General features: G+C 30.7%; 1 pseudogene; it reads right to left on the bottom strand.

The window, feature by feature from the left end:
* Positions 1-256: 256 nt before the first annotated feature.
* Positions 257-8,085, bottom strand: LOC149007863 (flavin-containing monooxygenase FMO GS-OX-like 9; annotated as a pseudogene).
* Between the last annotated feature and the right edge of the window lie 2,032 nt (positions 8,086-10,117).

The following is a 10,117-nucleotide window of genomic DNA, read 5'->3' as shown; positions in this document are numbered from 1 at the left end:
TAATTGAATCAAAAGAATCTTGGTGGATTGGCACCACCATCCTCTTGTAAGATGCTTATGTTCCAAGTGCTCTACTCATTGAACTAATGATTCACTGCTTCAGACTTTATCAAAACAATTTTTTATCAATAAGAAATTGTATATAGAGGTGTGTACTCACATGTATATCCACCCGGTTTGTTAGGTATCAAGCATTGTCCTTGCAAGAACCAAAACCAAAGAATGAATAAACAGGAGAGAATTGGTTACCTCAAAGTCACCAAATATCATGTGTATTGTGCTTTGGCAATGCCTGCAACTTCCCTTGAGTGACAAAATTCCTTGATGGAATGCATCATTTCATCCTAAGATGGCAGTGTTCTTTTCCTGCACATGAGTTGAGCAATTCATTTTGATTGTGATTCAAAGAAAGGGAAGCCTATGATCTATTTATTCAAAGTCGAAAGAGAATTTGTCAATGACTTCTCCTTAGTGATGCATGGTTTAGATCTCCCATTTTAGTATAGGTTGAGATTGAAAACACACAGTTCACACTTCACAGGTAATGATATTTACCTTCCTGGGCATGCCAACAAATTAGAGAGAAGGACAAGTGATGGTGGGAATGCATGCTCATATAATCAAATTCATATTAATACAATTCTTGCGTCTTTTCTCTTCCCCATAGTCTGAAGGAGTTAGCTATGTTTAAGTTTGGATGATACATTTTACTGACTGTTATAGTGAGAGAAACCCCATTATAGTCAATATGATAGTTACCCAGTACAGTAAATGATGGAATCTGCAATTACCCAAGAGCCATCAACAAATTGAACTCATCTCAGCATATCCAATTTTCTCTGATTACAGTTTTCCTTCAATGGAAATGTAGTCAGGGCAAGCAAGTGTAGTTCCTGGAGATTTTTCCTTTACACTGTTCTTAAATGGAAGCAAACAGAGTGAGGGAGTACCTATCTATGTATGTAGGTGCTAGTTGTCATATTTGTTTGTTACTTTAGCTTAGAAGCCCCTTGAAATTTTCAGGGATTTTGCACTGAGATGAATTTCTTTGGCTATTTCAACAAGTTGTATTGATAGATTTTGTCCACTCATTGAATTTCCAATCACCAGCATAACCCATAAAATGAGAACTCTTCGTTAATACATTCAGTTCTAAATTTAAGATGATAATCTATTGATCAACATTGACAGCAAAAGAATAAAATGCTGATCAAAACACAATCTCAGGGAGAATGCTTTCATTAGCCAAAACAAGGAAAAGAGAAAAAACTAATGGATGATTTGTAATCTCATTCCTGAATGGCTCTGGAACCCTGTAAATGTGGCTGTGCATCCTTTTCCATGCATCAATTCTTTAATGGTTGCGTAAAACTGAGAAAGACATGTTACCTTTAATTGTGGGCAACCAAAGCTGAGAATAATGAACTGTGGCTACCACAACTGCATCAAATTCTTCTTCCATTACCTTCTCAGACTTTCCATACCCATGTCATGTACCTCTTCAATTCATCAATTAGTAGCCTTATTCAAAATGACTTGAAAAGTCCTTGATATATCTAGGTAGGAGACGGAGCTTAGATGAACACAAACCCCTTGTGTCAAGTATTCATTTGTATAAAATATTTTAGGAGAACAAATAAAGTTGAAAAGTAAATAACGAAGTCAAGAAGATACGGTTCTACAGTGACGAATCTAATATCTGGCGAGTGAACTGGGGTTGTGAATGTCTCCTATCGCTTGACTTGTGTAGAATGAAGAAGAACCGAAGTCGTCGTCTTCTTCTTTTTCTTTTTCTTTCTTCTTCTCCTTCTTTCTTTCTTTCTTTCTTTCTTTTTTTTTTTTTTAATGCAAAAAATAATAATAATAAATTTTTAATTACTGGTGGAGTTGTTACAGAAATATCTCATATCGGAGAGGTTTGTCTCTCTTCCATCAAAATGAGGGGATTAATTCTAATAGCAGTTTTCTAAAGGATGAATCGAATATTATAAATTATAATGTTATTTGTGCTTTCAAATTATACTTATTATATATATAGTAATTAATTAGTTTTCAAATTTGTGTACAAAATTTCTAATATCATAATACTCTGTCTATAGTATTCTTTTTTTTGGCCAAATTTAACTTCTTCTTTTTTTGCATTTTTTTATGTGGTTCATCCGGGCCAGCTTGAGCGCACCACGATTACATCCTCAAATTTCTAAAATCATAATACTCTGCCTATAGTATTTGATCATTCGATAAAACTTGTCGAAACTAAATTGGATCAGCTCTCAACCAAATAAACCAATTAAATAAAATAATAATATATGACATTAGTTATGAGGTTGTTAGATGTATTATGAAAGCAAATAATATTTTGAATTGTATAATGTGAAGTAATGAATTAAATTAACACAAAAAAAATTGTTTAAAATTGCGATAAATGCTAATCACGTGAGACATTTTAAAAGTATATCATTTCTTTTTTATTGTTCCTTAGTAATTTTGAACTACTTTATTTATACACTATGCATGATATTTATTGGAAAAACTTTAGGGACACTCCAAGATAATTGGCGAACAACATAATACCCAAAAACTATGCCAAATTGGCAATGACTTCCTTTTTTTCATTAGAAATATTAATTAGATAAAATAAATGACAAATATACATTAGTTGTATTGTTCTAGATCTTATAATATAAAATGAAGAATTAAAAATAAATCAACAAGATGAAATTAATGATTCAATCTTTTTTGGGGCAACATTGTAAAATAACAAGAGATTAATAGTAGTATATGAATAATGAGATTATTTAAGGATGACTTAATGAAATTTGCTAATAGGAGTATATCATTGTGAAAATTTAAAAGATTTCTTTAGGGCCTGTTTGGTTACATGAATCTAGAGATTTCAAATCTCTGGATTCATGAATCTGAGAATTATACCCGTTTGGTTGTAAAAATCTCTAGATTCATGAAATCTCTGATTCACGTTTTTAGTGTAAAAAGGTGAATCTGTAGATTTATGGGTAAGGGGTGAAATCCAGAGATTTCAAAAAAGCTATACAATTGTACATTCACAAAAATCATGTCGATCAAATAAATTTTTAGGATGAATTCACAGATTTCATTCCACAACCAAACACTTAATTTTATAAATTATAACTCCATAGATTTGAAGTCTATAGATTTGAAATCTCTAGATATTTGAAATCTCCAGACTCATGTAACCAAACAGGCCCTTAGTTGTTTTTGTCAAGTTGATATCTTTTTGAAGTGTCCATCATTTTTTGCGAAATGTTTTGAAGTGTTTCTTAATTTTTTTTTTTAAGAAATAGATTATGCATGATTGAGGATAATAAATAATCATACAAAAATCACATTAATAATCAAAATGTTTGCGGCTATTGTATTTAGTTATAATTCAACACAATGATTTTCAATTTATCATTTTTTGAAGAATATGATTGACAAACTGAAGGAAATTGAAATACTATTAACCTATAAGAAGAAAATCTCAGGTAAATTTTTATTTCTAATGTCATAACAATACGAATTAAATTATACTATTTAGTTTTAATTAGTTGAATGATTTTTCAAATTCTTCAATTACAAAATATAATGTATTTCAATATTTATATTAGGTGCTTCAAGCCTTTTTATTTTTATTTTTTATTATGAATTATAACTTTGAAGTTTAACTAAAATAGAAAAAAGAACTATAATAGGACTTTAAGAGGACTTATATTGAAATTATTGTGGTATAAAGTTAATTTGATAAGAGGACTTTATATATATATATATATATATATATATATATATATATATATATATATATATATATATATATATATATATATATATATATATATATATATATATATATATATATATATATATATATATATATATAGTGAAAATTTATACGTGCAAATGCATGTGCAACTATATATGAGAAAAAAAAATGAAAGAAAAATAGTGAAATATAAATTTGAAAAAAATAGATAAGAAGACCATCATACTAAACAAAAGAATTTATCTATGAATTTCAAAATAATTAATTGATATCTATAACATCATACATTTTATTCTTAATGGTATTGCTTAACCTAAATAACAATAAAGTTGTTATGTATATCATTCTAATGCTTAGATGTTCATTTGGATATGATTTTATATATTTTTTTAATTTTTTTTATTGCTTTTTAAAAAATTACTCAATTGTACAGTATTTCATTATTTTATTAAGAAAAATATATATCTTACAAAATATAAAGATTCGTATCTCAACTCATATTCTATTATTATTTAAAAAAATACAAAGACTGAATAAAATAAAATGAAATTGTTTGGTCAACAATAATTTTTTTTTAAGGAGATGAATAGATTCTGATAAAAAAATAGATATAGAAATCGAGAGATTCAAATTTAAGAAAAATTTTAAATTATTATTATTATTATTTTTTTTTTTTGAGATACAAAGAATTCAATTAAGAGAATTATTTTTAAGACAACTAATCTATCAAGAATATTCTTTTATTATTTTTAATGAATATATATTTATTTACTTTTGTACCGACCTTGAGAGAACAATAACGAATCCAATCACTCCTATTGTTCTCTCTTTATGAACCGCCATTCTCCGAGTCATGAACTTTGAATGCGTTAATTAGATTCTATCACACATTAGACAATGTAATAATATTACTTAATATTTTTTCTAAAATAAATTAAAATTTTTTTTATATTTTTATTTACGGGGATCTTTTCACCAAAAGTTTCATTTCTAATTTCCACCAAAAAAAAAATTAGTTTGGTATTTTAAAATAATCACATTATACTTTATTTTTGTTCTTTTCAATTGAATAAATAAAAATTCCCCCCCCCCCTAAAATCACATTTGTTGGAGAATTAGAAATAAAACTTTTGAGAGTAGAATGAAAATAAATAGGGTAAATATCACTTACTTCTCCACTTAATTGACCAAATGGCATTCAGGCCCTTTTAGATGGAAAATATCACTTATCTCCTCTCTTACATAGGAAAGTTATCAAATGCTTCTCTTTTGATAGTTTTTTTCCATTAAGTTCTAACTTTACCGTTAAATGTTTTTCTAAAATTCCAAACTATCTTAAATTAAAAAATATTTTAATTTAAATTTCAAATTATCTTTAAGTAATATTATTATTAAAATCTCAAAATACCTTTAATTATCTTTGTAGTTAAAATATTAAATTAACATTAATTAATTTTATTCCAAGACCCACAAATACCCCCCAATGTCTTTTAATTTAGATGCACTTTTTCATTAGGAAAGAAAAAGAAACAAACCTAAGAAAGACGTTTAAATTATTTTGATTGATTTTTTTTGTCTTTTATTCTATTCAAAAAGAAATGTATAGATAAAGAGCATAAGATCATTTTGAAAATTTAATAAAAAAATTAATTAAGGATAATTTAGGGTTTTAACTATTAAAATAATTGAAGGTATTTTATATTTTAATAATAATATTAACTAAGAATATTTTAAGATTTTAACTAGTAAAGGTAATTTAAAATGTAAATTAAAAAATATTTTTAATTGAGGGTAATTTGGAATTTTTAAAAATTTAAAAGGTAAATATAGAATTTAATAAATTAATAGAAGGAAGTGTTTGATAACTATGCTAACTAAGATGTGAAATAAGTGATATTATCCAGCTAAGAAAGGGTCTAAGTGTCATTTAGTCAACTAAGAAGGAAGGTAAGCGATATTTTCCGTTATGTCAATGCTCCCTTAGCAACACATTTTCCGTTATCTCAATGCTCTTTTAACACCTGAAGTCGACCTCCATTGTCTATAAATCTTGGAAGCCAAGGGAAAGTCGACCATCAGAACCAACTCTAGAGCTTCTTTGTTTTCTCAATCCTTCGTTCTTACCAGAAAAGGGTTCTTCCATTCTGTTTTTCTTTCTTCTCTGGGAAACTATGTTTGCAGGTTTCTTATTTATTTCCTTCTATATATTCAGCCTTGTTGTTCCTCTACGTTTTATTGCATCTGTGCATGGTTTTTTATTTTAAGATGAGATGTTGTCTTTCTTAGCTTTCGATTGGTTCCTAACCTTGACTGATGATGATTAGAGCAATATTCCTAACCTTGTGGACTGATGGGTGGTGGTGGTGGTGGTGTTGTTTGGTTGGGAGTGGAGTACTACTGGCGGTGGAGGTGGAGTCAGCTCCCTTCCAAGTACCAGGATTTAGTTCTTTCCACTATCTTCAACCTGGGTTTCCCTCCAACCGATTTGAGTTCCCTTCTTCCCACACTCATTCAAATCGATTTACTAGAACTTCGTCTTCCTTCATTTGAAAAAATATGGCATGCAAAAGCAGCTTGCCTGTAATCCCTTGAAAGTTTGAGTCACCTTTGGATATCTTCTTTCTTCTATCACTTCTTTGTTGCTGTCATTCATCCATTACCTTCTCCGCTTTGTCTCTTTTCTTCGCTCCTTAGGTGTTTTAGTGACTTTTGCAAAAAAAAATTTCTTTTCTGTCAATGGTGGTGAGGCTCGCTAATTGCCGCGACTCTAAACACTTTTGTTATATTTTACTAATTTCAGCTGTTGGATTTTAACTTATATAGGTGTGGAGCATCTATGGAGAACTGCATGGTGGATGGAAAGAGGAATAAACACGATATTTTTTTTAAGTAATTAATTCTTTTTGGGTTGTTATTATCAGGCTCGGAGCAACACTGTGAGACTAATGGAGGCGCTGAGTCAAGACATTCAATGGTTGGCTTATTGTAAATTAGTAAATTACTGAGGGTTTTTTCTAACATATCGCTGTAAAACATCCAACACATCGCCGATGATACGACACTATCATATAAAAAAAAACAACAATTCTGGAAAATGCCTAATTATAGCCCAGCACAATCTCCAACAATTGATTGAGAAGGAAGAGAAAGTGGTGGATTTAGCAATTTTGGAGGAAAAACTGGAGAATTTCAAGGTTGTTGTCAACCCATCGCTGGACGACTTGCAGCTCCTCCAGAAACAATTGACGTTGGAGAAGCTCAAACATCAAATGAATGCACTTTTTGATAAGTTCGCGTATGTGAAATTCTCAAGGGCCATGTTAAAAGTTATATCTTTCATCACTCTTTTGTTTTTGTGGAATTTTCTTTGGTCATTGTTATTATCTTATTGGCACTATTTTTCTAAGTGTCGCCTCGTGTTGTTACTGTAACGGCAGCACTTATTTCAGGATGGTATGGAGCATCTTTCTATAAATGGTTTGATTCATTTTGGACAGACTAACTGTGAGGATGCGCTGGAAGTAGAGATGAAACTACTTGCCTCAATGATACTTATAACTAATGATATAAGGAAGAACTTGGTTGATATTAAGGTGGCTGCTGCGAATTTTTATCCACTCCAGTACTGACACCCTCCCATTCCCTCCAGTCCCCCGTTAAATTTTAGGCACATGGATCATTCCAATCGGATGAATAAAAATTCATCTGAAAAACGCACTTATTTCCCCAATTCTCTCTCCTCTCCTTCACCGTCTCCATCTTCTGCCGGCCAACGGCGTCTTACCAGTAAATCAGTGCAGCTATCGGTGGAAATAAGAACGGCGACGATCACCTTAAACATCTTTCTCTTCCAGCTCCGGCGACGTCCATGGCTTGCTCGCATGTATCTGGGATAGTGCTCCAAGTCGGTCAAAAACCCCACCATTGCTTCCTAAAATGAAATCCCTACAGCCAAAATTGAACACAATTCCAAATTTCAGATTTAAACTTGTTCACGAAAAAATGAAGTTCCTCATCTCCCATAGATCCGTGCTTATGTGGAGCCCGCTGCATGTGAATCTACAGAAGGCAATGGAACCTGGTCTGGTGTATGACATCTTGACATACGACGCGTGGATTTCCTCTGCAACTTCAATTACTTGGAGAAGAACATCCAAGCTGTCCCCAGGAAGAACGCGGATCTTCAAGAAAATTTTGGCTCTAACCTTCAACACAAAGCCAACGACATCAGACGAGAGAGAAACATTTTCGGTCAATAGATAAGCCAAGCACTCGTCGGGGAGATCGGAGACGTAGTTAGACATTGGAGACAGAATGGATTTTCCTTGAGAGAAAATTAACCATATTATTTATGAAGGGGAAAAAGTGTTAGAACTAGAAGACTAGAGGCACAATATATACAGACCAATATCAGATATACAGACCAATATCAGACAAAGCGAGACAGTATACAAAATAATATACCTTATGTCATAACCTTACCCGAATGAAGTAGGAAAAGTAGAAACAGAATGGATTTTCCTTGAGAGAAAATTAAACATATTATTTATGAAGGGAAAAAGTGTTAAAACTAGAAGACTAGAGGCACAGTATAGACAGACCAATATCAGACAAAGAGAGACAGTATACAAAATAATATACCTTATGTCATAACCACTTATCCGAATGAAGTAGGAAAAGCGAAACCAGAATCCGCACGAGCTCGAACAGGGTGAGTTGAGGCGTACGTATCATACTTTTCCTTAAGGTATTTGAACGCCCCCTTTAGTGTAGATTGGGTTTGACCTTGACATTCTCACCTCCAATATACAACAACTTCTTCGATCTGAAGGCTTGCACTCCAACAGAGTCTACTTGCAAAGGAGATACGAAGGTAGTATACAAGCACAGTAATGAAGAAAAATAAAACGGAAAGTTTTCTAATTTTAGAATACAAAATTTCTGTTTTTTCACCAAAATCAAAGTGAGACTTTTGTTCAAAACTTCTCCTCTATTTATAAGCTCGCATGGACACCTTCAGAGAGTTACATCTATACTTAAGGTCACCTCCTTACAGCAAAACCCAAAACATGTACTGCAGGTAGCTTTGTCTTTATTTAAATTTCATCTTTTTTGTAAAAGCATTTACTCTTCTTTTTCCGCAAATCTTTCACTTGATTGTTGTATCCTTTGTCTTTATTTAAATGTCATCTTTTTTGTATTAGCTTTGTTGTCATTTTATTTTTTACACATAAATTATTGGTATCTTTTTTATATATTTTATTTATTTAAATGCGTAAAATTAAATCGAAATTGTTTTTCCTAGAAAAGAGAGTTTTTGAGGCAAATCTTTTTCTGTCCTTATTTTTCTTTGAAGTACCTTCAATTTTGGACTATCTATTATTTCTTTACCTACTTTTGAGTGGATACTTTTGAATTATCTTCCTAAGTCCTATCTTTAACTCAACGATTTTGTTTCTTTTTTTCCTATTTGAATTTTTGAAGAAACAATAATATTTTAATAATTTATATTTTTGATAAAATAAAAATACGATTAATCGTATTCTCTTAATAATTAAAATAATGAAATAAGAAACTAAAATCCTTATTTTAGATTCTATTAGTATTTTTGACATTTTAGTTACTAATTAATTACCTTTAGAAAAATTAAAAAAAAAAAATCTTCCTACATCCTATCTTTCCCTCAGCGATTTTATATTTTCTATTTTGGTAAAATAAAAATACGATCAATCTCGTACTCTCTTAATAAATAAAGTAATAAAATAAGAAACTAAAATTCCTTATTTGATATTACATTACTATTTTATTTTATTTCTTTTTTAAGAAAAGATAATCAAATCAAGAAGGTGAATTTTCTCCATCCCCACGATTTTAGTTTTCATTTTTATATTGTAAAAAAAATAATATAATTCTCTCCCTTTCTTACAAAATCCATATTCCTTTTTGTAAAGCCAAAATCCTTATATGGGATTCTTTTCTTTTTTCTTTTTTTTTTTAACTTACAATTATCCGAATATTCTTGATAGATTGTTGCCTTACAAACCTCATTCCTCTTATCTAAAATCTAAAATCCAAAATCCAAAAAAAAAAATAAAAAAAAAATAACTCCACTACTACAATTGGAAATCCAACTCTCCTCCAATTGTTATTAGGCTTCCACTATCCAACGAATTCGCTTACAACCTTGCTTACTGTTGAAACTTCTACCTTCCCTAGGGGAGGTCTTGGGTTCGCACCCACTCGGCGGCATTAATGTTTAAAGCTCCCCTGAGGATACAATTGTGGTGCGCACAAGCTGGCCCGGATGAACCTCAAATCACAAAAAAAAAAAAAAAA

Source organism: Hakea prostrata, chromosome 8 (assembly GCF_041222555.1).
Source record: "Hakea prostrata isolate BN-2017 chromosome 8, UWA_Hpros_2, whole genome shotgun sequence".
Lineage (NCBI taxonomy): Eukaryota > Viridiplantae > Streptophyta > Magnoliopsida > Proteales > Proteaceae > Hakea > Hakea prostrata.
This window is presented reverse-complemented; position numbering and strand designations above follow the sequence as displayed.